The following is a 15,110-nucleotide window of genomic DNA, read 5'->3' on the forward strand; positions in this document are numbered from 1 at the left end:
TGGAGATACTGCCTGAGGGCCGCAAGGCTATTCAGAACAAATGGATCTTTAAATAGAAGACGGACGCTGACGGTAATGTGACCGTTTATAAAGCTCGACTTGTGGCAAAGGGTTTTTCACAAGTTCCAGGAGTTGACTACGATGAGACTTTCTCACCCGTAGCGATGCTTAAGTCCGTCAGAATCATGTTAACAATAGCTGCATTTTTCGATTATGAAATCTGGCAGATGGATGTCAAAACGGCGTTCCTTAACGGTTTCCTTAAGGAAGAGTTGTATATGATGCAACCCGAAGGTTTTGTCGATCCTAAAGATGCTGACAAGGTGTGCAAGCTCCAGCGATCCATTTATGGACTGGTGCAAGCATCTCGGAGTTGGAACAAACGCTTTGATGAGGTGATGAAAGCATTTGGGTTTATACAAGTGGTTGGAGAATCTTGTATTTACAAGAAAGTGAGTGGGAGCTCTGTGGCGTTTCTAATATTATATGTGGATGACATATTACTGATTGGAAACAACGTAGAGCTTTTGGAGAGCATAAAAGGTTACTTGAATAAAAGTTTCTCTATGAAGGACCTAGGAGAAGCTGCTTACATTCTAGGCATTAAGATCTATAGGGATAGATCAAAACGCCTGATAGGACTTTCACAAAGCACATACCTTGATAAAGTTTTGAAGAGGTTCAAAATGGAACAGTCCAAGAAAGGGTTCTTGCCAGTGTTACAAGGTACGAGATTGAGTAAGACTCAGTGCCCAGCAACTGATGAAGATAGAGAGCATATGCGCTCCGTCCCCTATGCTTTGGCCATAGGTTCTATCATGTATGCGATGCTGTGCACTAGACCGGATGTTAGCCTGGCCATAAGTATGGTAGGTAGGTTCCAGAGTAATCCAAGAGTGGATCACTGGACGGCGGTCAAGAATATCCTGAAGTACCTGAAAAGGACTAAGGAGATGTTTCTCGTGTATGGAGGTGACGAAGAGCTCGCCGTAAAAGGTTACGTCGATGCAAGCTTTGACACAGATCCGGACGACTCTAAGTCGCAAACCGGATACGTATTTATTCTTAATGGGGGTGCAGTAAGCTGGTGCAGTTCCAAGCAAAGCGTCGTAGCAGATTCTACATGTGAAGCGGAGTACATGGCTGCCTCGGAGGCGGCTAAGGAGGGTGTCTGGATGAAGCAGTTCATGACGGATCTTGGAGTGGTGCCAAGTGCACTGGATCCAATAACCTTGTTCTGTGACAACACTGGTGCCATTGCCTTAGCAAAGGAACTGAGGTTTCACAAGAAGACCAGACACATCAAACGACGCTTCAACCTCATCCGCGACTATGTCGAGGAGGAGGACGTAAATATATGCAAAGTGCACACGGATCTGAATATAGCAGACCCGCTGACTAAACCTCTTCCACGGCCAAAACATAATCGACACCAGAACTGTATGGGTGTTAGATTTATTACAATGTAATTCACATGGTGATGTGAGGGCTAGATTATTGACTCTAGTGCAAGTGGAAGACTGTTGGAATTATGCCCTAGAGGCAATAATAAATGTATAGTTATTATTATAATTCCTGTATCAAGATAATAGTTTATTATCCATGCTATAATTGTATTGAATGAAGACTCATTTACATGTGTGGATACATAGACAAAACACCGTCCCTAGCATGCCTCTAGTTGGCTAGCCAGTTGATCGATGATAGTCAGTGTCTTCTGATTATGAACAAAGTGTTGTTGCTTGATAACTGGATCACGTCATTGGGAGAATCACGTGATGGACTAGACCCAAACTAATAGACGTAGCATGTTGATCGTGTCATTTTGTTGCTACTGTTTTCTGCATGTCAAGTATTTATTCCTATGACCATGAGATCATATAACTCACTGACACCGGAGGAATGCTTTATGTGTATCAAACGTCGCAACGTAACTGGGTGACTATAAAGATGCTCTACAGGTATCTCCGAAGGTGTTAGTTGAGTTAGTATGGATCAAGACTGGGATTTGTCACTCCGTGTGACGGAGAGGTATCTCGGGGCCCACTCGGTAATACAACATCACACACAAGCCTTGCAAGCAATGTAACTTAGTGTAAGTTGCGGGATCTTGTATTACGGAACGAGTAAAGAGACTTGCCGGTAAACGAGATTGAAATAGGTATGCGGATACTGACGATCGAATCTCGGGCAAGTAACATACCGAAGGACAAAGGGAATGACATACGGGATTATACGAATCCTTGGCACTAAGGTTCAAACGATAAGATCTTCGTAGAATATGTAGGATCCAATATGGGCATCCAGGTCCCGCTATTGGATATTGACCGAGGAGTCTCTCGGGTCATGTCTACATAGTTCTCGAACCCGCAGGGTCTGCACACTTAAGGTTCGACGTTGTTTTATGCGTATTTGAGTTATATGGTTGGTTACCGAATGTTGTTCGGAGTCCCGGATGAGATCACGGACGTCACGAGGGTTTCCGGAATGGTCCGGAAACGAAGATTGATATATAGGATGACCTCATTTGATTACCGGAAGGTTTTCGGAGTTACCGGGAATGTACCGGGAATGACGAATGGGTTCCGGGAGTTCACCGGGGGGGGGGGGGGGCAACCCACCCCGGGGAAGCCCATAGGCTTTGGGGAGACACACCAGCCCTTAGTGGGCTGGTGGGACAGCCCCAAGAGGGCCTATGCGCAAAGAGAAGAAAATCAAAGGAAAAGAAAAAAAAAAGAGGGAAGAAGTGGGAAGGGAGGGGGACTCCTGCCACCAAACCAAGTCCAACTCGGTTTGGGGGGGGAGTCCTCCCCCCCTTGGCTCGGCCGACCCCTTGGGAGTCCCTTGGACCCCAAGGCAAGGTCCCCCTCCCTCCTCCTATATATATGGGGCTTTTAGGGCAGATTTGAGACGACTTTCTCACGGCTTCCCGACCACATACCTCCATAGTTTTTCCTCTAGATCGTGTTTCTGCGGAGCTCGGGCGGAGCCCTGCTGAGACGAGATCATCACCAACCTCCGGAGCGCCCTCACGCTGCCAGAGAACTCTTCTACCTCTCCGTCTCTCTTGCTGGATCAAGAAGGCCGAGATCATCGTCGAGCTGTACGTGTGCTGAACGCGGAGGTGCCGTCCGTTCGGAACTAGATCGTGGGACTGATCGCGGGATTGTTCGCGGGGCGGATCGAGGGACGTGAGGACGTTCCACTACATCAACCGCGTTCTCTAACGCTTCTGTTGTACGATCTACAAGGGTACGTAGATCACTCATCCCCTCTCGTAGATGGACATCACCATGATAGGTCTTCGTGCGCGTAGGAAAATTTTTGTTTCCCATGCGACGTTCCCCAACACCACCCACCTCCTGCCACTGCTATTATGGCATCGGTGGCGGGCAGGCCGCCCGCCACTTACTAATCAGTTTAGTGTGGGGCCCATAACATTGCTCGCCACTGGCTATCCTCCTCCAACAGCGAGGAATACTCCATGCGTGCCACTACTTTTTCATGTTCCAATGGCGGGAATAGTGTCTCGCCCGCCACCGCAAGCTCAATCATGGCAGCGGCAACACAAATTGTGTTGCCGTTGATACATTTTGCACAAATATAATATAAACAACAAATGAAGCACGCATTGTACGCTTAGGCATACAAGTTTATAATGTAATTAATACTCTTCATAACAACTAGTAAGACTTCAAGTTTTTTGAGTTAACAAACCAACATCAAAACATTACATACATCTTAACTAAAACTAAGACTTTATCGGCTAGGAGATATTTGACTAGACCTTATTTCTAAATATGATCTATTACAACCATCATCTAGAAGTTGTTGTTCATGTTGTTCCTTATCGTGATGATTGTTGTTGTGTCAACCATTAGTCGTCATCTCTTTCCCTTTCAGAATTCCTGCCAGCCGACCTCATAGAACAATATGCGACCGTCAGTGTCCGTCTTGTATCGAACGTTGGTGACATGACCTCGTGCTCCAAGGCTTACTCCGGCATGCCGGTGGCAGGGATGTCCTCGACCCAAATCATCTTCATAGGTATTTTCTATGATCCCTGCAATTAAAGATAGAATAGAACATGCTATGTTAGATGATGGGGTTGTATGTTAGTGGTAGGCCTACGGACCTGCGTCCCAAGGCCCACCTAAGACCCCTTACGGACATCAGTGTTTTCAAGTCACTGGTGTAGTCTCGACCACACTCGGTACAACATACCGTCACTCGGCTTGCCTGAAGTCACTCGGATTGCTTTATGTCAGTCTCATGCATCCTGACACTTGGACCAAAGCAAGGTGATGGCACCGAAGAGGCTGCAACGGCTAAGGACTTAATCCATCACATGAAGTGCAGTGAAGACCCACGTTACCAGTAACACCATGAGTTATAGTTGTTGTTTCTAGCAACTTCCTTATTTATTAGCATTAACTCAGCTTGTAATGAAGCTCGGCCGATCGTGGCGTACACTATATAAGCCACTCACGGGCTCGTGCTCAAGGGTTCAACACCTTCTAATCTTTCATACACCATAAGAAAACATCAGCCTCAGGGCTCGAGACGTAGGGCTGTTACCACTTCCGAGTGGGGCCTGAACTCGTACATCCGAGTGTATCCATTGCACCTAGTTAGACTTCGCCCCTCCGTTCGTACACCTAGGTACTGTTGTCTGGGTCATTCCCACGACAGTTGGCACCCACTGCGGGGCTGCGCGTCTAGAAAATCCAGCGTAGTTAGAGGTTTATTACATTTTTCCTCAACATGATGACGCTCGGGGAGAGATCCTCTTCGGTCCCCTCAGCTTTGTCGACGACAACTCAACGTGGCTGCAGGATGCGCCACTGGACACTGACGCCCTCCCTGCTCAAGGTATGTCACATTTCAGCGCAGTCGCACATGGAGTCCTGATCCGACAGCCATCGGTGCCATATCACTCGGCGCCCCCACACCCCGCTGTTGTTCGTTGCAAGCGCTCCGGGCGCTCGCGGATGCAGTGGTGGATCAAGCACGCCATGGCCAACCATGCCATCTCTGGGCAGGTGGCTATGCTCAGCTCTGATGAGCCCATCGTCAGCCTCTTTCCGTCATCAAGCGAGGATTCACTGGGCGACTCCGACTGCAAAAGCAGTAGGGGTGCCACCGAGGTCTTGATGGCAGACACAAACACGGGAGGCAACACAGGTTTCACCGCGGAGGATTCTCCCGTGCGTGATGGTGTAGAGCGTCGCCATGGCGATTGGTTGCCACCACATTCCGCAACCGCTCATCGAGCAGCAGCGGGAGGAACTTCGGCGGAGGAGCGATCAAGTTCTCCGCACCCCCATCACCGGGAACACCCTGGAGGAGATCACGCTGGAGAATGCATGACTGGCTAATCTGGCTGAGCACGAGCGACTTCAGCAGTCACTCAACGCTCGGGCCGCGAGGGACCAGCCGAGCTCCAGCCGCAGTCATTGATAGTTGTTCTCGAACGACCGCCCGCATCACATCAAGGTGATGCAGACACCTTTGTTGAACCTGGCTGCAGCCACTCAGATTGTTGATTCCATTTAGCCGAGTGATAGTGCGGCCGGGGAAGGCATTCAACAGATCCAGGCTCTGTTGAAGACCGCCATGGAGCAGAATTCCATGGGTCGTAGTCGCGACATTGCATTCATAACAAATTCGTCCAGGCAGACACCGTGTAGTCGGCTCATAACCCGCACGTACAAGGAAGACGTCAAATGTCTCCTCCTCTTCCGAGAGGCTCGCACGGGGACTGGAGGTAGGGCAATCGAGTCCGAAGCAGATCACCTCCACCGAAGATTGGTTCACTCGGTCGCCGACCCCATGACCGCATGCTAAGCCCCAATCAGCATCGTGGTAATGGGGACGACGACTATCGGCCCCCCAGTTCAATGCTTGGTCTATAATCACACAACACGTGGTTGATCGTCCACGAGCTGGCCGAGGAGTGTTCGCCCATGAGTACTTCGGTCGACACATCCGAGAGGCAGAGATCCCCTCCAACTACCGGTTGGCCACGGGGATCGAAAAGTTTAATGGTGAGTCAAAGCCAGAGACCTCGTTGTAGGACTACCGAGTGGCTGTTCAGGTAGGCGGTGGAAACAATTACGTCGCTATGAAGCATCTGCCCCTTGATACGTCTCGAACGTATCTATAATTTTTGATGGTTTCATACTATTATCTTGTCAAACTTTGGATGTTTTGCATGTCTTTTATTTATTTTCTGGGACTAACTTATTAACTCAGTGTCAAGTGTCGGCTCCTATTTTTTCCATGTTTTTGACCCCTTTCAGAGGAGATTTTGAAACGGAGTCCAAACGAAAGAAAATCCCCGAAAAGATTTTTTCTGGAACGGAAGAAGATCGGAGAGTTTGGGGGCCAAGCCAGAAGAGCCCCAGGGGCCCCACAAGACCCCACCCCGCGGCCAGGGGGCCGCGCCATGCAGGCTTGTGGGCCCCTTGGAGATCCCCTGACCTAGATCTTGCACCTATAAATTCCCAAATATTCCCAAAAAAATCAGGGGAGCATCGTAATCACTTTTCCGCCGGCGCAAGCTTCTGTCTCCGCAAGATCCCATCTGGGGCACGTCCTGGTGCCCTGCCGGAGGGGGGATTCGGACACAGAAGGCTTCTCCATCAACACCATGACCTCTCCGACGATGCGTGAGTAGTTCACCATAGACCTACGGGTCCATAGCTAGTAACTAGATGGCTTCTTCTCTCTCTTGGATCTTCAATACAAAGTTCTCCATGATCTTCATGGAGATCTATCCGATGTAATCTTCTTTTGCGGTGTATTTTTCGAGATCCGATGAATTGTAGATTTATGATCACATTATCTATGAATCTTATTTGAGTTTCTTCTGATCTCTCTTATGCATGATTTCATATCCTTGTAATTCTCTTCGAGTTGTGGGTTTTGTTTGGCGAACTAGATCTATGATTCTTGTAATGGGAGAAGTGCCTGGTTTTGGGTTCATACCGTGCGGTGACCTCACCCAGTGACAGAAGGGGTAGCGAGGCACGTATCGTGTTGTTGCCATCAAGGGTAAAAAGATGGGGTTTTCATCATTGGTTTGTGATTTCCCTCTACATCATGTCATCTTGCTTAAAGCGTTACTATGTTCGTCATGAACTCAATACACTAGATGCATGCTGGATAGCGGTCGATGTGTGGAGTAATAGTAGTAGATGCAGAAAGTATCGGTCTACTTGTCTCGGATGTGATGCCTATATGCTAGATCATTGCCTTAGATATCGTCATGACTTTGCGCGGTTCTATCAATTGCTCGACAGTAATTTGTTCACCCACCGTAATATTTCCTATTTTGAGAGAAGCCTCTAGTGAACACTATGGCCCCCAGGGTCTACTCCACACCATATTTCCAGCCTTACACTTTTCACTTCGTTGCACTTTCCGCCTTCAGATCTTACTTTTGCAAACAATCTTAAAGGGATTGACAACCCCTTTGAAGCGTTGGGTGCAAGCTTGTTTGTTTTTGCGCAGGTACTCTGGACATGACGAGGCCCTCCTTTTGGTTCGATACCTTGGTTCTCAAACTGAGGGAAATACTTACTGCTCCTGTGCTGCATCACCCTTTCCTCTTCAAGGGAAAAACCGACGCAAACCAGAGAAGTAACAAGAAGAATTCCTATGCGCTAGGGAAGGACTTTTGTTGCCGCAGCAGAACAATTTCTGGCGCCGTTGCCGGGAAGGAAGATCAAGTCAAGAACTCATCCAAGTAATTGTCGCAAAATCATCTCTTGTATTTACTTTGTTTGCCAGTTGCCTCTCGTTTTCCTCTCCCCCACTTCACCAATTTGCCTTTTTCGTTCGCCTTTTCGTTAGCCTTTTTGTTCGCCCCTTTCTCTCGCTTGCTTTCTGTTCGCTTGTGTGCCATGTGCCTTCAATATGCTTGCATCTTCGCTTGCTGAAAATCTAGTGATATGGATCCTCATCCACTTGCTAATCTCTTTAAGAGATCCAATTATGTTGATCCAATTGCTAGTGAGTTGAGTGCACTTGACTATCTTTATGGAGTTTTGCTTGAGATGCGTGAATCTGAAAACTATGAGGCAGAAATTTATGAATTGATTCACGAGGGCTCCTTGGATGAAAAGCATGATTGCAATGGTTTCACTATAATTTCTATTAGTGACAATCATGCTAAGAATATGCAAAACCCTAAGCTTGGGGATGCTAGTTTTGCTATGTACACTATTTGTTGCAATGATCATGAGTGGGGCCATGATTTTTCTTATGATCTTGAAAAAAAATTTAAGCCTCATGATGAATATGATATTTGTAATATTATTGAAAGTGGGTTTGGAGAAGTCATCACTTTAGTTGATGATAATCCCACTATTTTTGAAGAGCGTCAACTTTGCATGCATGTGGATCATGAAAAGAATATCCCATGGGATAGCTATATCATTGAATTTGAATATGATCCCACATGTAATTTCTATGAGAGAGGAAAATATTGTGGTAGAAACTTTCATGTTACCAAATTACCTCTTTTTATGTGGAGATTGCTATTGTCTCTTTCTTCTTCCTTGCATATGGCAATTATTGGTTGTCTTGACAATCTGTTTTCCTATAAAATGCTTATGCATAGGAAGTATGTTAGGCTTAGATGTGATTTTCACATGCTTTAGGATGCTCTCGTTGTGCTTCAATTCTTGTCTTCTGTGTGAGCATCATTGATTTATCGATGCCTAGCTAACACTACAAGAAATATGTCAACTAACGACCTTCAATATTGGTCACTGAATGGTCATTGATTTCCATTTGTGACCTTTTTATGACCAAAAACAAAAGGTCTAAAGCTGAGGGTCTTTAATGAACTATAACGACCTTTTTTCTGGATTGGTCGTAGGATTTTATGACCAAACAGAAGGTCGTAGGTTTAACGACCAAATGGTTTGGTCACTAGCAATCTGCCCGCACCACGTCAGAGCCACCGTGGCAGGCTGATGTGGCAGAATTATAACCAAATTAAAAGGTCGTCAATAAGATTCAGCCTGGTCCATTCCGGTCGTCTACATGGGCCGGGCCCAATAATTTGGCCTTTTATTTTCTGGGATAGAATCTTTTACTGAGCAGGTTTTTTATTAGTCCACTTTTCTTTTGGGCCTTGGCCTACTCTTTTTAGTCCAGTTCTTGTTTGGGCCTTGGCCTACTCTTTTTTTAGGCCCAAGCCTTTTTAGACAAATTCTAATTTGGGCCTTGGCCTACTCTTTTTTAGGCCCAAGCCTTCTTAGTCTATTTATTGTTTGGGCCTCGGCCTTTTTGCTATCCAAACTAACTTTAGTGCCCAAACAAAATGGTCCAAACAAAACTTAAATAATTGACAATTTCACAAAATACTTCATCAGGTTCAAATAGAGCAAGACATTGTTTCATCACCAGAATGACCAATCACTTAAATAATTGACAACTTAACAGGTGCACAGCTTCACAAAAACTCATCACGCATTTCCACCAAGCTCTCAAAGTCCATGCCCAGCGGACTTTCCTAATGGTCCGTCGCAGCCGCCATAGTTGCTTTATGCCTTGTGACTCTATCAGGTTCATCAGGTTCCAGGATCCTCTTTGCTTGTCCTGGAGGTGGGGCCATCACCCTTCCTGGAGGCATTGCAGCAGATGCTTCTGAGCTCTTCCTTTTCTTGCTGGTTGTCTTCTGTGCCTTGTATAAATAGCACAGAAAAAAATTAGATCACAAGATAAATATGTGAGAACAAGGAAACACAGAGCATACAATAACCCGAACCCTCCAAGCAAGACAGAGTTTGCACCTTAACAGTCTTGTGCACTACAACTTCATCCTCCTTAGGATTGTACTCTGGGTCATCACTGATAACTCCACTACCTTCTTGAACCGCATTAGTTGTACCTTCTTGTACATCATTTGTTTTCCTAACCATTGACGCTATTGCATCAATGCCAAGGGACTGGAATATCCGATTGTTCCTCATCATATTTCTAGCCCTAACCTTCTCGTACTCGATGAGAGGATGCTGAAAAAGTAAACATAATTATTAGGTTAATTGTTGGAATGCATGGACAGACAGCCAAACATATCTTATGATATTTTATTATCATTTAATCCTACTTATTCAGCTAAGGAAGAGTAACAGCACACAGGCACAGCTAAGCCAGCTAATTCAGATTACATCAATACATTTGCATAATAAAATCTGACAGTATTTTACATCACCAGCCTCCAAGATATTTTACTTAGCATATTACATTTCACTTAGCATATTAAGACACATTTTATAAATCTGACAGTATAACCATAAGGAGCAACTTGCATACCACTGGTTGGCCTCGGGTTTGACCTTGTCATCCTTGACATGGATGATCTTGAGGTGGTGCTTGCAAAATAGAATAAACAATAATCAGATACAACAGGGATAAAGTAAAATGATGCACTTATATCAATAAAGGAAAGCATTTAGACGAGCATGCACATACATGTAATACATGTGAAGCTAGCAAACTTGTTGGATCAACAATATAGTGATGTAGTTAATGCATCAGTACTAATACATGTAAAACACTTGAACCAGCATGCACATACATGTGTAGCAATGCACATACAGTTAATGCATCAGTACTAAACTGACAGTTGAAGCAAGCAACTAAATTCAAGCACTTGGACTAGCATGCACATACAAGTGTAGCAATGCATCAGTATTAAAACATGTGAAACAGGAGGTAGTAATGTACTAAACTAATAGTTGAAGAAAACTATATATGTGAAGCAATGCATTAACTATTTACAACAATTACTTTTATGTTTTAACTTGCAATTTTATCCATGTACCTGCAATCATTTATAAGCAAAGTAATTACTCAACTGTATCCCTAATGGAGGCAAACATATGCATTCATAGCAACTGGTTGCCCAACATTTGGTGAATAAAGAAGCAAGCAGTGTGCAAGCTAGCAAGCAAAGTGCATAAGTGCTACTAATACAAGCAAGCAAGCAAGCAAAGTGCATAAGTTCTACTAATACAAGCAAGCAAGCAAGCAAGCAAAGTGCATAAGTGCTACTAATACAAGCAAGCAAGCAAAAGAAGTGCTACTGATAGAAACAAGCATAGTGCTACTGATAGAAACAAGCAAGCAAGGAAGAAAATTGAAGAGGAGCAAGCAAGCAAGTACTGTTGATACCAACCCTAGTAGCTTCTTCTCCAAGTGCTACTGATGCAAGCAAGTATTGCTGATGGAATCTCTAATTAACCAGAGGGGGATAGAACGAACCACTAGGAATAAATCCCATGAACATGAACAAGAACCTCCAAGGCTCCTAGATTGACTGAATCCTAACCCTAGATCGACCAGGTGGGGGATGTACCCCCATTTGTTACCCATCACAAATGCAGGACCCCATGATCCAGCCCCATGACAACTACAACCCTAACCCCATGAATCTAACCCTAACACCATGAACCCTAACCCTAACACCATGAATGTACCGAACCATCCCAATTGATCCAGCCCCATGAACCCTAGAAGAACATGAGGGGGATCTATCAAACCCTAAAAGAACACCTGAGGGGATCTATCAATGGGAGATGGGTCGAGGGGAGAGGTACCTATCATCGTCGACTGTTGATTATGTAGATATACCCGCTATCGTCGTCAATGTAGTCGTAGCCGTCGACGTTGATGTAGATGTAGCCGTTGTCGTCGATGTAGATGTAGCCGTCGACGTCGTCGATGTAGATATAGCCGTTGACGTCGTCGATGTAGTCGTCGTCGGGGAGAGGGGAGAGGGGCGGAGGGGCGGCGCGGAGCACGGGAGGGGCGGCGCGAAGCAGGGGAGGGGCGGATCCTGCGTGGGTAGTGGGGAGTGGAATGGATCCTGCGTGGGTAGTGGGGAGTGGAATGGAGAGGGGAGTGGGAGAGGGAGGGGCGGGTCCCACGTGGTAGTGGGAAAGGGAGTGGAGGGAAATTTTGGTGGGGTGGGAGGGGAAATTTTCACTAGTTTTTTGGGTTTGGAGGCACACTTTTTCTTTTTCTTTTTTATAAACATTGTAGAAATAATGGTTAAAATCATACCAAATAGTTCAAGAACACATCGGTACTCAAATTTATATATCTTTTCTAGTTGGCAGGTCACATGTGATGATGCGACACGAAGGTTTCCCATTTTTTTGATTTTTTTGAATTTTTCATGGCCGTTTCAAAATGCGGTCGAAACGGCGGGCATGACCGTTCCTGCCTAGTGGTTGAATCTTGGAAACCTTTTGGTGTTTCTATGATTAAATAGATACTTGTGTACCTAGAAATGATTTTTAGAAAAAATAAAGAGCAAACTATAAGGCAGCCGCAGTTCAAATTTGACCCACTTCCACCTGATTCGACATAGATTTGTCTTTTTCACGAGAGATGGATAAAAGCTTTTGACACCCAACCATTTTGTCAATTGAACATTAAATATGGCATAATATGTTAGAAAAATGATTTGAACCAATTTTGAAAACAAATATATGGTAGGTCCTTCACAAAAAAACTCATTTCGGGCACTTGAAAAATGAAAAATGAATTTTTCATACAAAGAAGATGAAAACTTCCTTAATCAACATTGTTTGTCACTCCAACATGCACCATTATGCAAAATATGAGACAATTTCAACAAACTATGCCATGAATATGGCCATGAGATTGATCATGTGGCTTGAAAGCCATGAATCTTCACACATGATAGCTCATTTATGTGAACACTTTTTAAAAATAATTGTCGTATTACAAGTTTATTATTTTACATGGTAACATTATCACATATGATGACATAATGCAAAGGTTTATCATTTTTTTGATTTTTTTTGAATTTTTCATGGCCGTTCCAAAATGCGGTCGAAACGGCGGGCATGACCGTTCCTATCTAGTTGTTGAATCTTGGAAACCTTTTGGTGTTTCTATGATTAAATAGAACATTGTGTACCTAGAAATAATTTTTGTAAAAAATAAAGAGCAAATTATAAGGCAGCCGCAGTTCAAATTTGACCCGCTTCCAGCTGATTCGACATAGATTTGTCTTTTTCACGAGAGATCGATAAAAACTTTTAACACCCAACCATTTTGTAAATTTTACATTAAATATGGCCTAGTATGTTAGAAAAATGATTTGGACCAATTTTGAAACAAATATATGGTAGGTCCTTCACAAAAAAACTCATATCGGGCACTTGAAAAATGAAAAATGAATTTTTCATACAAAGAAGATGAAAACTTCCTCAATCAACATTGTTTGTCACTCCAACATGCACCATTATGCAAAATATGAGACCATTTCAACAAACTATGCCATGAATATTGCCACGAGATTGATCATGTGGCTTGAAAGCCATGAATCTTCACACATGATACCTCATTTATGTGAACACTTTTTAAAAATAATTGTCATATTACATGTTTATTATTTTACATGCTAACATTATCACATATGATGACATAATGCAAAGGTTTCCCATTTTTTTGATTTTTTCATGGCCGTTTCAAAATGCGCTCGAAACGGCGGGCATGACCATTCCTACCTTGTCGTTGAATCTTGGAAACCTTTTGGTGTTTCTATGATTAAATAAATACTTGTGTACCTAGAAATGATTTTTGGAAAAAATAAAGAGCAAATTATAAAGCAGCCACAGTTCAAATTTGACCCGCTTCCACCTGATTCAACATAGATTTGTCTTTTTCACGAGAGATGGATAAAAGATTTTGACACCCAACCATTTTGTCAATTGTACATTAAATATGGACTAGTATGTTAGAAAAATGATTTGGACCAATTTTGAAACAAATATACCGTAGGTCCTTAAAAAAAACTCATTTCGGGCACTTGAAAAATGAAAAATGAATTTTTCATACAAGGAAGATGAAAACTTCCTTAATAAACATTGTTTGTCACTCCAACATGCACCATTATGGAAAATATGAGACCATTTCAATAAACTATGCCATGAATATGACCGTGAGATTGATCATGTTGCTTGAAAGCCATGAATCTTCACACATGATAGCTCATTTGTGTGAACACTTTTTAAAAATAATTTTCGTATTACAAGTTTATTATTTTACATGATAATTTTATCACATATGATGACATAACGCAAAGGTTTTCCATTTTTTTATTTCGTTTGAGTTTTTCATGTCCGTTTCAAAATGCGGTCGAAACGGCGGGCTTGACCGTTCCTACCTAATGGTTGAATCTTGAAAACGTTTTGGTGTTTCTATGATTAAATAGATACTTGTGTACCTAGAAATAATTTTCGGAAAAAATAAAGAGCAAATATAAGGCTGCCGGAGTTCAAATTTGACTCGCTTCCAACGGATTCGACATAGATTTGTCTTTTTCACGAGAGATGGATAAAAGATTTTGACACCCAAAAATTTTGTCAATTGTACATTAAATATGGCCTAGTATGTTAGAAAAATGATTTCGACCAATTTTGAAACAAATATATGGTAGGTCTTTCACAAAAAAACTCATTTCAAACACTTGAAAAATGAAATTTTCATACAAGGAAGATGAAAAGTTCCTTAATCAACATTGTTTGTCACTCCAACATGCACCATTATGTAAAATATAAGACCATTTCAACAAACTATACCATGAATATGGCCATGAGATTGATCATGTGGCTTGAAAGCCATGAATCTTCACACATGATAGCTCATTTGTGTGGACACTTTTTAAAAATAATTATCGTATTAAAAGTTTATTATTTTACATGGTAACATTATCACATATTATGACATAATCCAAAGGTTTCCCATTTTTTGATTTTTTGAAAAAATTTCATGGTCGATTCAAAATGCAGTCGAAACGGTGGACATGACCGTTCCTACCTAGTGGTTGAATCTTGGAAATATTTTGGTGTTTATATGATTAAATAGATATTTGTGTACCTAGAAATGGTTTTTGCAAAAAATAAATAGCAAACTATAAGGCAGCCGGAGTTCAAATTTGACTCGCTTCCAGCGGATTCGACATACATTTATCTTTTTCACGAGAGATGGTAAAAGCTTTTGGCACCCAACAATGTTGTTTATTGTACATTCAATATGGCCTAGTATGTTAGAAAAAT

Source organism: Hordeum vulgare, chromosome 6H, assembly GCF_904849725.1.
Source record: "Hordeum vulgare subsp. vulgare chromosome 6H, MorexV3_pseudomolecules_assembly, whole genome shotgun sequence".
Taxonomy (NCBI): domain Eukaryota; kingdom Viridiplantae; phylum Streptophyta; class Magnoliopsida; order Poales; family Poaceae; genus Hordeum; species Hordeum vulgare.